Source organism: Lampetra fluviatilis, chromosome 23 (genome assembly GCF_964198595.1).
Source record: "Lampetra fluviatilis chromosome 23, kcLamFluv1.1, whole genome shotgun sequence".
NCBI lineage: Eukaryota > Metazoa > Chordata > Hyperoartia > Petromyzontiformes > Petromyzontidae > Lampetra > Lampetra fluviatilis.
This window is the reverse complement of record NC_136297.1, coordinates 9,562,473-9,575,697: the sequence shown is the minus strand read 5'-3', so window position 1 is coordinate 9,575,697 and position 13,225 is coordinate 9,562,473.

Below are 13,225 nucleotides of genomic sequence, written 5' to 3'. Positions count from 1 at the left end.
TCAACTCCCACTCTCTCTCACCTCCTCACGAACGCCAGACTCCTTTCTCGACATTTTACAAACGTCGTAAAAGAAAAACACCTCTGGCATCGATCGCTTGATCCGTTGGGAAAAACAACGGCTTACCGGGTACGCTATCACAGCAGGGGTGGGAAATTGTAAACGTGGATTCTGTTGGGAGCATTGGATCTGTAGATCATTCGCAACACGTGTTGCGGTGTGTGTGGTGTGATAGCAAGGTTGCCGTGGTGGCTGTTTCTGAAGAGAACACGGCCGGTAATGAAGGAGATAATGAACGGTCGTTACGTTTGCCAGACAAGATACCACTTCAGAATAAAGTAAAATTAAAGGAGCATGATGGGAAATATCCACGGAATGTGACAATTAAAGTTTAGTTTATCTATACAACAGACACTGCACACGTTAAGATGTCTGCTCATGGTGGACACTACTCATGGTGGATCAGAATCAGAATCTTATACTGGAGGAATCCGATTAGCTATAAAGCTCTTTATATATTTTTTACAGATGCCCAGTCGTGGCGGGTCAGAAAGTTACGAACCACAAACAATACAATGAACACGACAGGAGTGTCCAGGGTGGACACTGATGGCATTCGCCACTCCCCGAGCGGGTACCGACCGATCCCGCTTGGCACGTGGGCTATCACCTAGGCAGTGCCACGCACACGTTGTGCTCTGCCTCTCTCTAGAGGAAAGGTCAATTGCTGCCCCGTGTCCTTTATTTAACCACGTGGGCGTCTCGCTGACATCTTTTATCTCCATGGCATGGGAGCCCTCCCTAGATGGCCCAGCTAGTGGCGGTCTAAGGGGTCTGTGACTCTTACCTATGGCACCAACATCTCGCTAAATTTGAGAGCCCGGTTTTAATCACAGGGGCGGCTGAAAAACCGGGTTCGAACCCAGGTGCTCAGCGGTGGCGGCTCAACGCTCGGACCCTCTGAGAAAGCTGACCTCCACCTCTGAGCGTGCACATCGATTTAATCATCGATTAAGATAATCGTATCGTTACGAGCGCCTGCTGCGATGCCGTATGTCGGGTATGTGTTGTCTGCCTCAAACCTGCAACCATCGTTATAACGTCATGCGCTTGCCAATAACGCCTGCAGCATTTCCTTCACAGACCTGGTCTTCACCTGAGGACGGCTGCTTGCGTTGTGGCCGAAACGTCGTGAGAATTATTTTATGTTTAATTTTATTTTTATTTTATTATTTCCATTCTACGTGACTTTACCGAAAGAACCAAGAAGATAAAGCCCGACTGCCGATGAGTCCCAGAAAGACGAAACCGGCCCACGGTTCGCTTGCTTAAACGAAATGTCGCTTGACAACATTGGTCGGGAAAACCAATATTTTGATGGACGAATATATATTTATACGTACCATACATATTTTAATGTATTATTGTTTACCCAGGAAAGCATCGCTGAGTCTCAATACTCTTTCAGGGAGGGTCCTGCCAAGTTTATTTATTTCAGTAGGGTGCCGATGATTGCAATTTTTGTTAAAATATTTCCGGAATTTGTTGGACCGTGACGCCGACACTCTTGCCAGTGATGTCACGGGATCTTTAACGTCTTCATAACCTGCACGTCATTGTGCAGGTTAGAAGGGCGCCACCGTGGTGAGATGTTAACTATCCCGCCTGGTATATAGGAGGTCGTGGATTCCAACCAGACCCTGACGCCTGTATTATTTGCAGTTTGCACGTCTCTCTCTCTCCGTGGTCGCGTGGATTTATTTTTTCTCTGGGTCCTCCGATTTTTCCCTCCACAATTAGAAACGTGCGTTTAGAGCAGTGGTTCTTAACCGGTGATGCGAGATGCCCTTTCTGGGAACCAAAGGGGGGGGGGGTGCAGGCTGCATTAAAGGCGAAGAACCACTGGTTTAGAGTATTTGGCTGTTATAAAATTACACGTGAGTAGCACTTCGTTGAGCTATCGTTTGTGATAACCAGGTCACTTCTGAAACAGAGCTACGTAGTCTTCTTGGCTCTTAAGAAGATGAATCCTTGCAGTCACGAATGCTTTAAATCGAGAGCTACGTAGGCTCAGTGAGGCCTTACCTGGTAACACATTTTTTTTTTGTAATTTGCTCTAGTTTAGTTAGGTACCATCAGGCAGGTATGTGTGCGCAGTCACGTGGTCTGGCGCAGCTGTAATCGATACACGCGGTGCGCAGGCATCGTCCGCTGTTAGTTGGAGTTAATTCATTAATTAACGGGTCTAATCCGAGCACAGGTCCTGCCTTTGTCCGCATCGCCCCGCGAGTCTGAGTCACAGTGGCGAGGCCACGCTGGGCATTGCACACGCCACGTCAGTCGCGGCTTTCAATCTCGCGGTATTAATGGTGCTCCCGAAAAAAGGGGGTGCGGGGGGGGGGCTTAATACATCGCGTGGGTGGTGGGGGGTGTCTGTTGCGATGTTGTGAGTGCCTGTGTGTGTTGTGAGTGTCTGTGTGTGTTGTGAGTGGGGCAGTGAGCGGCGGGGAGCGGTGGCGCAGCGGTTAGCGCGCTGCGCTACTGAACCCGGTGACCCGGGTTCGTAGCGACCCGGGTTCGATTCCCGCGCACGGCCACCACCGGTGACGAATTATTATCTGAACCGGTGGTGAACCTCCGCTTGGTGCGGTGTGGTGTGCTAAACATCGCCACCAGGGAGACAAAGGCGGTCGGGCGTGGTTCAGGCCACCCCACCCCATCGTGTGCCGTGCCGGCCTTCATAGGTGCTCGCTAACAGCACTTGCCCCTACAGTCTGTTAAAAGGCTCTATGGGGGGATGCTTGTCTTTGTGTGGGGAGCGGTGGAGCAGTGGTTGGCGAACCGCTCCACACACACACACAAAAACAGTGACATATTTACGTACAATTAATATCTCGCTATGAACCATTAAAGGTGTGTTTTTACAAAATGTTCGTTTTCTGGATTTAATATATTGAATTACTTACATCCGGTGTCAGTGGCAGCATGTGCGTTGTAAGCATTGCAGATCGTTGTAACTTTTCGGTGATGGGAAGACGCGTGGCATCACGTATGTTGTTGGGTGAGCTGCGGTAGTTGCGTAAACTCTTGAGCAGATCACTCCGTATTCGTACTTTGAAGTCGAGCAAAGCACAAAAACAAAGCCGCAAAAAAAACTCCGAAGCTGTGAGAAACTCACGAGAAATTGATATCGCCATATCGCGATAATCGTCATATCCGGCAAATCACGTTACTTATGCGTGGCCACCCTCACTCTGAATCCATCTCTCCCTGTCGCTCACTGCGAAAAAACACGCAGCTCTTCTCCCGTGCTCGCTCCTTCCTTCTCTCTTCTCCCTCTCTTCTCACCATCCCCTGTCGTCATCATCATCATTTTCTGATCACCATTGTCACCCTCTCATCATCATCATCATCTTCTTGGTTCTTTCGCTAAAGTCACGTAGAAGGGAAGTAATACAATAATAAAAATAAAACATAATAAAATAATTCTCACGACGTTTCGGCCACAACGCAAGCAGCCGTCCTCATTTCTTCACCTGAGTACTGCTGCTTGCGTTGTGGCCGAAACGTCGTGATAATTATTTTATTATGTTTTATTTTTTTATTATTTTATTACTTCCCTTCTACGTGACTTTACCGAAAGAACCAAGAAGATGAATCCCTGCAGTCACGAAAGCTTTACATCGAAACATCATCATCATCTTCACCCTCTCATCATCCCCGACATCTTAGCCCGGACATTCCTTCTCCCCCCCCCCTCTCTCACTCTCTCTCCATCCTGCACCGTCTCCTCTCCTCCTTCTGTCCTCCTCCTGCTCACCTTGAGACCTGCCCTCATCTTTGTCCGTCTTGGATTCTTCTGTCGCGGTCTCCATTCATTCTCTTTCCCGCTACGTACAAATGCTGAACACTAAAACCCGATTTTATTTTTGATTTGACCAGGTAATGGCCCACTGAGCTACATCGCTCTTTTGCAGAAGTGAGCTGGTCACCAACGAAAGCTCAACCGAAGTGGCTTATCATGTGGACATTTATCGCAGCCAAATATTCTCATCTGCCCTGCCCCCCCACCCCCGCGTGTTACCCTTCTGTGCGGCTGTCCCGTGGTGTTATGCCACGGGTAAAAAATAAATATTATACGGATTTGAAGCTTTCGTGACTGCAGGAATCCATACTCTTTGGTTCTTTCGGTAATATCACGTAGGTAGAAAAATAAAATAAAATTAAAAATAACATATCACGACGTTTCGCAACACAAGCAGTCGTCCTCACACTTTACCGAAAGAACCAAATAGTATAAATATGATACTGTAGCCTTTCGGATCGTGGAAAAAAAAAAACAATATCGTGGCAACCCTCGCGGTGAGTGACCTCTGACCCAGCCTTGGATTGACCACTCAAGTCTCTCTACCCCTTGGACTCAACTCTTCACGTCGTCCTCCTCGATTCACAACCGCATTGGCGACCACCGCTCGTACAGCCACGTGACACAGGCTGTGGCATACCAGACGAGGGCGTTGCAGCACTTGACCGGCGTGGTGAAGTATGGCGAAACAACCCCACCATCAACTGCCGCGACCAGCAAACGCGTTGGGGGGGGTATGGGGGAGGTGGGGGAGGACATCATCCAGCAGTGGATCGATCGCTGTTTTGTACTAGTACACATCGTGTCGGCGGCGGCCCGTGACAAGGTTGAGTTGGCCCGGGTCGGATCGTCCTTGGAGTCGGGGAACACTGACCCGCGTTGTTTTTCTTGGAACGACCCAAGGCCGTTCCTGGGTGACCGAACCTCGGAGCCAGTGAGCGTCTGTAACATAGGGCACTCATTGGACACTATTTTTATTATTATTTTATTTTACCAGTTAAAGGCCCCACTGAGCCATGTGGAGCTATTTTTTTCAGAAGCGGACCTGGCTATAAACAAATGATGGCTCAACAAAGTGGCTTATCGTCATCATCATGGGAAAATGAACGCAGTTGCCAAATACTCGGCACGCATGATGTTGATTCTAAACGTGGAGGGAAGGCCCGGAAAAAAATCCACGCGACTGCGGAGAAACAGAGAGAGAGACACGCAAAACCCCAATTTACAGGCGTTCGTATTGGGATCCAACCCACGACCTCCTGTATACCGGGCGAGGGAGTGAACATCTCGCCACCGTGGCGCCCAAAAGGCGCCATCGAGAGAGACGCGCATGTCCCTCTCGACGGGGACTCTTCGCTTTATCCCTGCTGTGGGGGATAACCACCGCCTCCCCCTCGTCGTAACGTGTAATCATTGGTATATGTCTAATCTATTATCTATTGTTTAATTAGGGGCGCACGACGTGTAAACGCATTATCTCGTTTACACCCAGATTTGGGACGGGTTAAACGTAAATAAATGACCAGAAGCATGCGGCCTGATGTTTACATTTGCGATTTGGGGACTGCGCCGCTACACATCCACGTGGTTATTTATAAAGTAGCCACGCCAACATATAATTTGGTTAAATAATGGTAATTGTGGCAATGATATTGGGTTTCGCGGGAATTATCGGTGAGAAATTCCCCGTAACCGGGAATGGAACCGTAGCGGCTCGACTGTGGAAGTTGTCACAAACTTTGTACAACTTTGATAGTGCTGCTTGTTGTTGACCGCTTAGCGTTTTTTTATTTTTTTGGGGGGGGGGTGTATTTGGGAATTATGTTCATCAGTCACGGTGGCTATGAGATGTTAACTACCTCGCCTGGTATACAGGAGGTGGTGGGTTCGTTCCCGACCCTGACGCCTGCTGCTGTATATTTGGACTTTGCATGAATCTCTCCCCGTGGTCGCGTGGATTTCTCTCCGGGTCCTCCGGGTTGTTCCTCCACATTTAGAATCAACATCACGCGTTCGGATTCACTGACTTGACTGCTGCCATACATTTCCACACGATAATCCACTTCGTTGAGCTATCATTTGTGATGACCAGGTCGCTTCTGATAAAAAGAAAAGCTCTATATCGCTCAGAGGGGCTTTCCCTGATAAAATGAAAAACATTTTTAGTTTAAATAGTTGAGTGTCAGTCGGAAATTGCGCTAAAGTTATTCGTTAATAATAAAGGATTCGGTAAAACATCACCGATGTAGCAATGACCCTTTCAGAAATAAAATTACCGAGACACAGTGAGGCTTTGCAGCCCAAGTAAACAACATTGTTGACATAGCTATTGCTATTTAAATAGTACAGCAACAGACAATACGAAAGTCAGGGACGTGTGGTGGTAGCTATCAGAAGCACATTCCAATCCTCCTCCTCCCCCCATCTCCCCCCCATCTCCTTCCCTCTCCACATCACTCCCCTTGCTGAGTCAGCGGACCGTGATTCCCGACAGGTATTAATAATAATTATGATAATAATGATGTCCTTTATTTACCCGGGATGTGTATGTACGTGTGTGTCTTTGTGGGTAGGGATGTGTGTGGGGTTAGAGGTTTGTGTGTGTGGATGTGGCGGTGTGTGTGTGGAGGTTGGGATACGCGTGGTGGGTGTGTGTATGTACGTGTATGTGTGGAGGTATGAGTTAACGCGATAAGGGGGATCTTTGTCTTCGTGGGGAACTGTGGCTATGAACCCGGCGACCCGCGTTCGATTCCCGCTCACGGCCAACACCGGTGACGATTTATCTGAATCGGTCTTCGGCCTCCCCTAGGAAGACGTTGCTGTTTTTTCCCTTAATTTTTCTGTTGCGCGTAGTCACTTTAAGATGTTCCTTGTTCATGGTTTTGTTTGTTGCGGTTGCACCCGATTCAAGAGCCGCATGGCTCAGGGCTGTACCTAATAAATAAAAACTGAAAACTGAAATGAAATGAAAACTGACTCGGCCTCAAATGAGTGCCTGATTGCGGTGTGTAAACATCGACACCGGGGGAGACAAAGGCGGCCGCGTCTTTGTCTTGGAGGTAGGAGTGTGCTTGTGCGCGTGTTTCTTTGTTTGGAGGTGCTGGTGGTGGGGGGGTGCGTGGGTGGGGATTATGGAGAGCCGTCTTCGTTCCAGACGGGGTAAAGAGGATAGCGTTCAAACAACGGTAGCAAACAGCAATAGCTACTTACAAGCAAAATACATTAACGCGCGCATTAACACAATGCAACATTAACTCGGCTCATTCACACTCGCGCACACACAAAGGTGCACACCGGCGGCACGGACCAATAGGGTGCACGCGCAACGAAGCCGCGTGGTCTCTCTCGTGACGGCACTGCACACGGTCTGGAGAAAGCCGGCCAGCACGGTAAAAAGTTGGGTGCGAGTCGGCGGCTACCAGTAACTGGTACAAGCTCTGCGGTCCTCTACATATTAAGATGTTTTCAGCCAGTCGGTCACCGTTCATGCGCGTGGGAGAACATCCACGCATGCGAGGGGGTAAGGCTCTATCCACTTGCGATGTGTATGTTGAACTTCTTTCGCGCCGTACGTAGCTCATCGGAGGTGCAGGGGGGGGGACAATAAATGGCACTACCTCCACGCCCTCGGGAAGGCAGCTTCAGTGCATCTACAGTGATGGATTGCGGGGCATGCTCCTGCTTTGTCACCAGCAACAACACGTTTGGTAGGGGCGTCATTTTACTCGGCCCGAATACTGATGTTGGGAATTAAAAAAAACTAACATTTTATATTATTTTACCAGTAAAGGCCCGCTGAGCTATTTAGCTCTTATTCAAAAACGACCTGGCCACAAGTATTTGTTAGACCAGATAGAATACCCACTAAGCGATATAGATCTTAATCCCAGGAGTAGACCTGACTATCACAAAATGATAGCTCAATGAAGTGGCTTATCATCGTGTGGAAATTTACAGCAGCCAAATACTCTGAACGCGTGACGTTGATTCCAAATGTGGAGGGAAAACCCGGAGGACCCGGAGAAAAATCCACGCAACCACGGGGAGAGAGTCATGCAAACTCCAAATATACAGCAGGCGTCAGGGTCGGGATCGAACCCACGACCTCCTTAAGATCGGCCAGTGGAGGTGACGTTGTCCCAGAGAATTCGGGCTACATGCAAACTTCAAATATACAGCAGGCGTCAGGGTCGGGATCGAACCCATGACCTCCTAAAGATCGGCCAGTGAAGGTGACGTTGTCCCAGAGAATTCGGGCTACATGCAAACTTCAAATATACAGCAGGCGTCAGGGTCGGGATCGAACCCACGACCTCCTAAAGATCGGCCAGTGAAGGTGACGTTGTCCCAGAGAATTCGGGCTACATGCAAACTTCAAATATACAGCAGGCGTCAGTGTCGGGATCGAACCCATGACCTTCTAAAGATTGGCCAGTGAAGGTGACGTTGTCCCAGAGAATTCGGGCTGCAGTCAGAAGTCACCAACGGCTCGAGCTGCCAACAAATAGCGGACAACGCGTTCCCGGGACGGTGACCTGAGTTCAGGCCGGGGTCACGTGGCTCAAGCAATGTTTGGCCAATTCCACGTAAAGAGTCTTTGGCTTCTTGGAGTGGGGGGGGGGGGGTGCGGAGAAAACCACCACGAGGCATAGGAGCAGAGGGCACTGGAAGAGCTGCACGGATAGACGGAGGAAATCCACTGCTGTGCTGGTCGCCTCCTGACCACCTCTCCAAGCACGAGGTGATATTCCCAGGGTCATCTTTTCCCCCGCAATGGCTGAGCAGGCTCAATCCTTGCGTCTGACGGGGCGATGAATGCGGACGATGATAATGACGATGGTGAAAGTGAGAGCAGTTGACAGTGGTGGACACACGTTGCATTCAACCGCATTCGACCGCGTGAGACCACATTTGTCAAACAACACAAAGCGAAGGCAAATATCCACCCCCTGCCGCTACGTGTGTGTGTGTAGTCACGCTCTGGCTGTTATTGTTATTGTTGTTCTAATCGTTTGCCGTCCCTCTCTTTGAAAAAAAAGGGGGGGTGGGGGAGGGGCACTAGGGCATATTTTAAATCGTGTGGAATCCCTATTCTTGTATTTTTTAGGTAAAGTCACGTAGATAGAAAATAAAACAAAAAAATAAATACAATTTTAAATAAAATGAAAATAAATTAATAAATTGAGAAAAAAAAATTCCGATTTAAAGCTTTCGTGACTGCAGGGATTCATATTCTTGGTTCTTTCGGTAAAGTCACGTAGAAGGGAAATTATAAAGTAATAAAAACAATTACATTATCTTAATGTTTTATCTTTATTATTTTATTACTCTCCTTCTACGTGACTTTACCAAAAGAACCAAGAAAATCACAGGGGCTGGCTGCTTGCTCCAATATCTGAGCAGTACTAGCAAGGTCACCCCCCCCCCCCCACGTTGCCCCATGATGTTATCTGAGCTGAGGGGGTCCCCACCCCGCCCCCCTGGACCTCAGAAATGCTCAACATTTCTGAAAATGTGTTCCTGGCGGGCGGGGGGGGGTCAGAGATTGGGTCATCACTATCTCCCTTCAGGATGATAAAGAGTGGTTTGTGATCGCACCCTACTGAGATAGTTTCCACTGAGATAGTTTCCACTGAGATAGTTTCCATCTCCCCGGTGATCCCGCAGGCACCGACTCATCCTTGCAGTGCCGCACGGCTCTCCGAACCTCCGAGCGGGAGGCAGCGGTTATCCTCCTCGTGGACTCGAATGAGCGGATGCTTTCTTTCAGCGAGCTGGGACACCTTCTCCAAATACCCTCGACTTTCTGAGAAGGTCTGGACTGTGTAACCAATGCGGCCATAGCGGCTGCATGAGTCACAGTCATAAACCTCACCCATTTCCACCTCGGCATTAGAAAGGAAGAGGATGGTTGGAACGATGCCAACCCCAGCTGCAACAGATCACTGAGATCGGGATATTTTGTTGTATTGAATGGGATCCTAAGTGGGCGCCCACTGCTTAAAGTGAAATAATGGCAGGCGCATATTGAAGATGACAATTCGATGATCAATGGATAGATCAGCTCAGCTCCACGGTGGGTCTCAGTATCAAGGACAAGGGCTCGCATTCGCTGGTGCTGTCACTCGTCCAGGGAATATGTGAAACTACTGGATATGTGAAAAAGAGCTTCACAGCTCATCAGATTCCTCCAGTGTAAATACATATTCTGATTCTGGATGTTCTTGCTTGGACTCAGCATGCGTCCGGCATGTTGTCCGTATGCGCCGATGATGAAGCAGCGTGTTGTTGAATACAAGCCCATGGCACGCACATAAAGCTCCCCTGGCGCATGCCTTCAAATAACTCCTTCCCATGTGTTATCGTCTGGATTCACTCGCGCATTAAAGTCACTTAATAAGGTCAATCTTAAGTCAACACCAGGGACAGGAGGTCATAAAATGCAGCTCACAGGTGGCTACATTCAGTGGGGGTATCGGTCACCATCATTCCTCACCTCCTGCTATTTTATTTTATCTTACCAAGTAAGGCCCTCTGAGCTACTTTGTAGCTTTTTTTCCACAAGCCTCCGGGCCACAAATGATGTTTCTAAATGTGTAGGGAAAACCCGGAGGACCTGGAGAAAAATCCACGCGACCGCGGGGCGAGAGAGATACGCAAACTCCAAATATACAGTAGGCGTTAGGGTCGGGATCGAACTCATGACCTCCTGTATACCAGGCGCGGTATACAGGAGGTCTCCCTAGTCGCCTCAGCTGTCTGTGCGCACACTAAACTATTTTAAAAAAAAGTATTTTACCACGTAAGGCCCACTGAGCTATACAGCTTTTTTTCAGAAGCGACCTGGCCACGAATGATCACTCAACAAAGTGGCTTATTGTGGGTAAATCTAAAACAGTTAAAGACTCGATAAATGCACGTTAATTCTAAACGTAGAGGGAAAAACCAGAGGACCCGGATAAAAATCCACGCGACCACGGGGAGAACATGCATACTCCAAATATACAGGCGTCAGAGTCAGGATCGAACCCACGACCTCCTGTATACCAGGCGAGGTATACAGGAGGTCTCCCTAGTCGTGGATCAAACCCACGACGTCCTGTATACCAGGCGAGGGAGTTAACATCTCGATACCGCGGCGCTCCGATGGGAAGGTAAGCCTAGAATAACCTGGGACCCACGGCTTTCCGCATCCTCACTGCCACACCTCACTGCCACGCTCCCACGATCTCAATATGTTCTTCAGAAGAGCCACTCCATGGGATTTTATTTTACGTTATCCTGTCTCAAGTGGAGAGAGGCCTGTTCCCATCTCTCATGGTGACCGGGGCCAGTACCAGTCCACCCGACTTCCCGTCTCCATTCCATAAGACGCGAAGGATGGTACTGGTCCAGCTTCCGACGGAGGAATGGCAGCCTCTCCTCCCCAGCGAGCATTCGGACATACCGCGCGTCGCAGATTCAAAAGCCCCAACCTCCTCGCGGTTGTCAGACAGACGGGTGGAGGAACATCGTGGTGCGTTAGTAACCCCCCCCCCCCCATCTCCCATCCACCTTAAACTATCGTGATCAAATTTCGATTTAAAGCTTGCGTGACTGCAGGGATTCATCTTCTTGGTTCTTTCGGTAAAGTCACGTAGAATGAAAGTAATAAAATAATAAAAATAAAACATAATAAAATTATTCTCACGACGTTTCGGCTGCTTGTGTTGTGGCCGAAACGTCGTGAGAATTATTATTTGATTATGTTTTATTTTTATTATTTTATTACTTCCCTTCTACGTGACTTTATCGTGATCAAATGAGCACAAGGATAGAGAGAGAGAGACAATGTGAAGCACGTTGTCGGACCCCACCAAAGGAGGACAGATCGTCCGCGAGTTCTCCTGGCCAAACCTCACTCGGCCGGGCCAGGGGATTGAAACGTCTCCACCCCACCCACCCACGCACCCACCTCCTGGTGTTCCATCCAGAGGCAACAGGAAAAGATTGTGGCCAGCCACACTCACATTCTCACACCGTACACTCACTCGCTCGCTAGCGCACAACGCAAACACCAATCGCACAGGCAAAAGATCACCCGTGTAGCCTCAACGGACTGTTGGGGCGAGTGCTGTTAGCGAGCAGCACCTGCGAAGGCCGGCAGACGCACAGGCGAGCGGGTGGGTGGTCGGCACCACGCCCGGCCACCTTTGTCTCCCCAATTGGCGACGTTGACACACCGCGCCAGGTACTCATTTGAGGCGCAACTCTGTTCGCCGAGTTCGTAGCGCAGCACCGTAACCGCTGGACTACCGCTTCCCCACACTTTCACTTTACACACACGCACATTCACATTACACACACACACATTCACATTACACACACACTCACACATTACACACACGCACTCACATTACACACACACATTACACACACATTCACATTACACACACACACACATTACACACATTCACATTACACACACGCACTCACATTACACACACACGCACTCACATTACACACACACGCACTCACATTACACACACACTCACACATTACACACACATTCACACACATTACACACACACACTTTCACATTACACACACGCACTCACATTACACACACACACATTCACATTACACACACACTCACACACATTACACACACATTCACACACATTACACACACACACTTTCACATTACACACACGCACTCACATTACACACACACATTCACATTACACACACACACATTACACACACACTCACACATTACACACACACTCACACACATTACACACACACACTTTCACATTACACACACGCACTCACATTACACACACATTCACATTACACACACATTCACATTACACACACACTCACACACATTACACACACACACTTTCACATTACACACACGCACTCACATTACACACACATTCACATTACACACACATTCACATTACACACACACTCACACACATTACACACACACACTTTCACATTACACACACGCACTCACATTACACACACACACATTACACACACGCACTCACATTACACACACACATTACACACACATTCACATTACACACACACACACACATTCACATTACACACACATTCACATTACACACACGCACTCACATTACACACACACACATTACACACACGCACTCACATTGCACACTCACATTCACATTACACACACACACATTCACATTACACACACACTCACACGCATTACACTCACGCACACCGTCACACACACGCACACACACACACATTACACACACACGCACACACTCACACACACCGTCACACACGCACACACTCTTAAATGCATACGTGCACACTCACGCACACCGCCACACA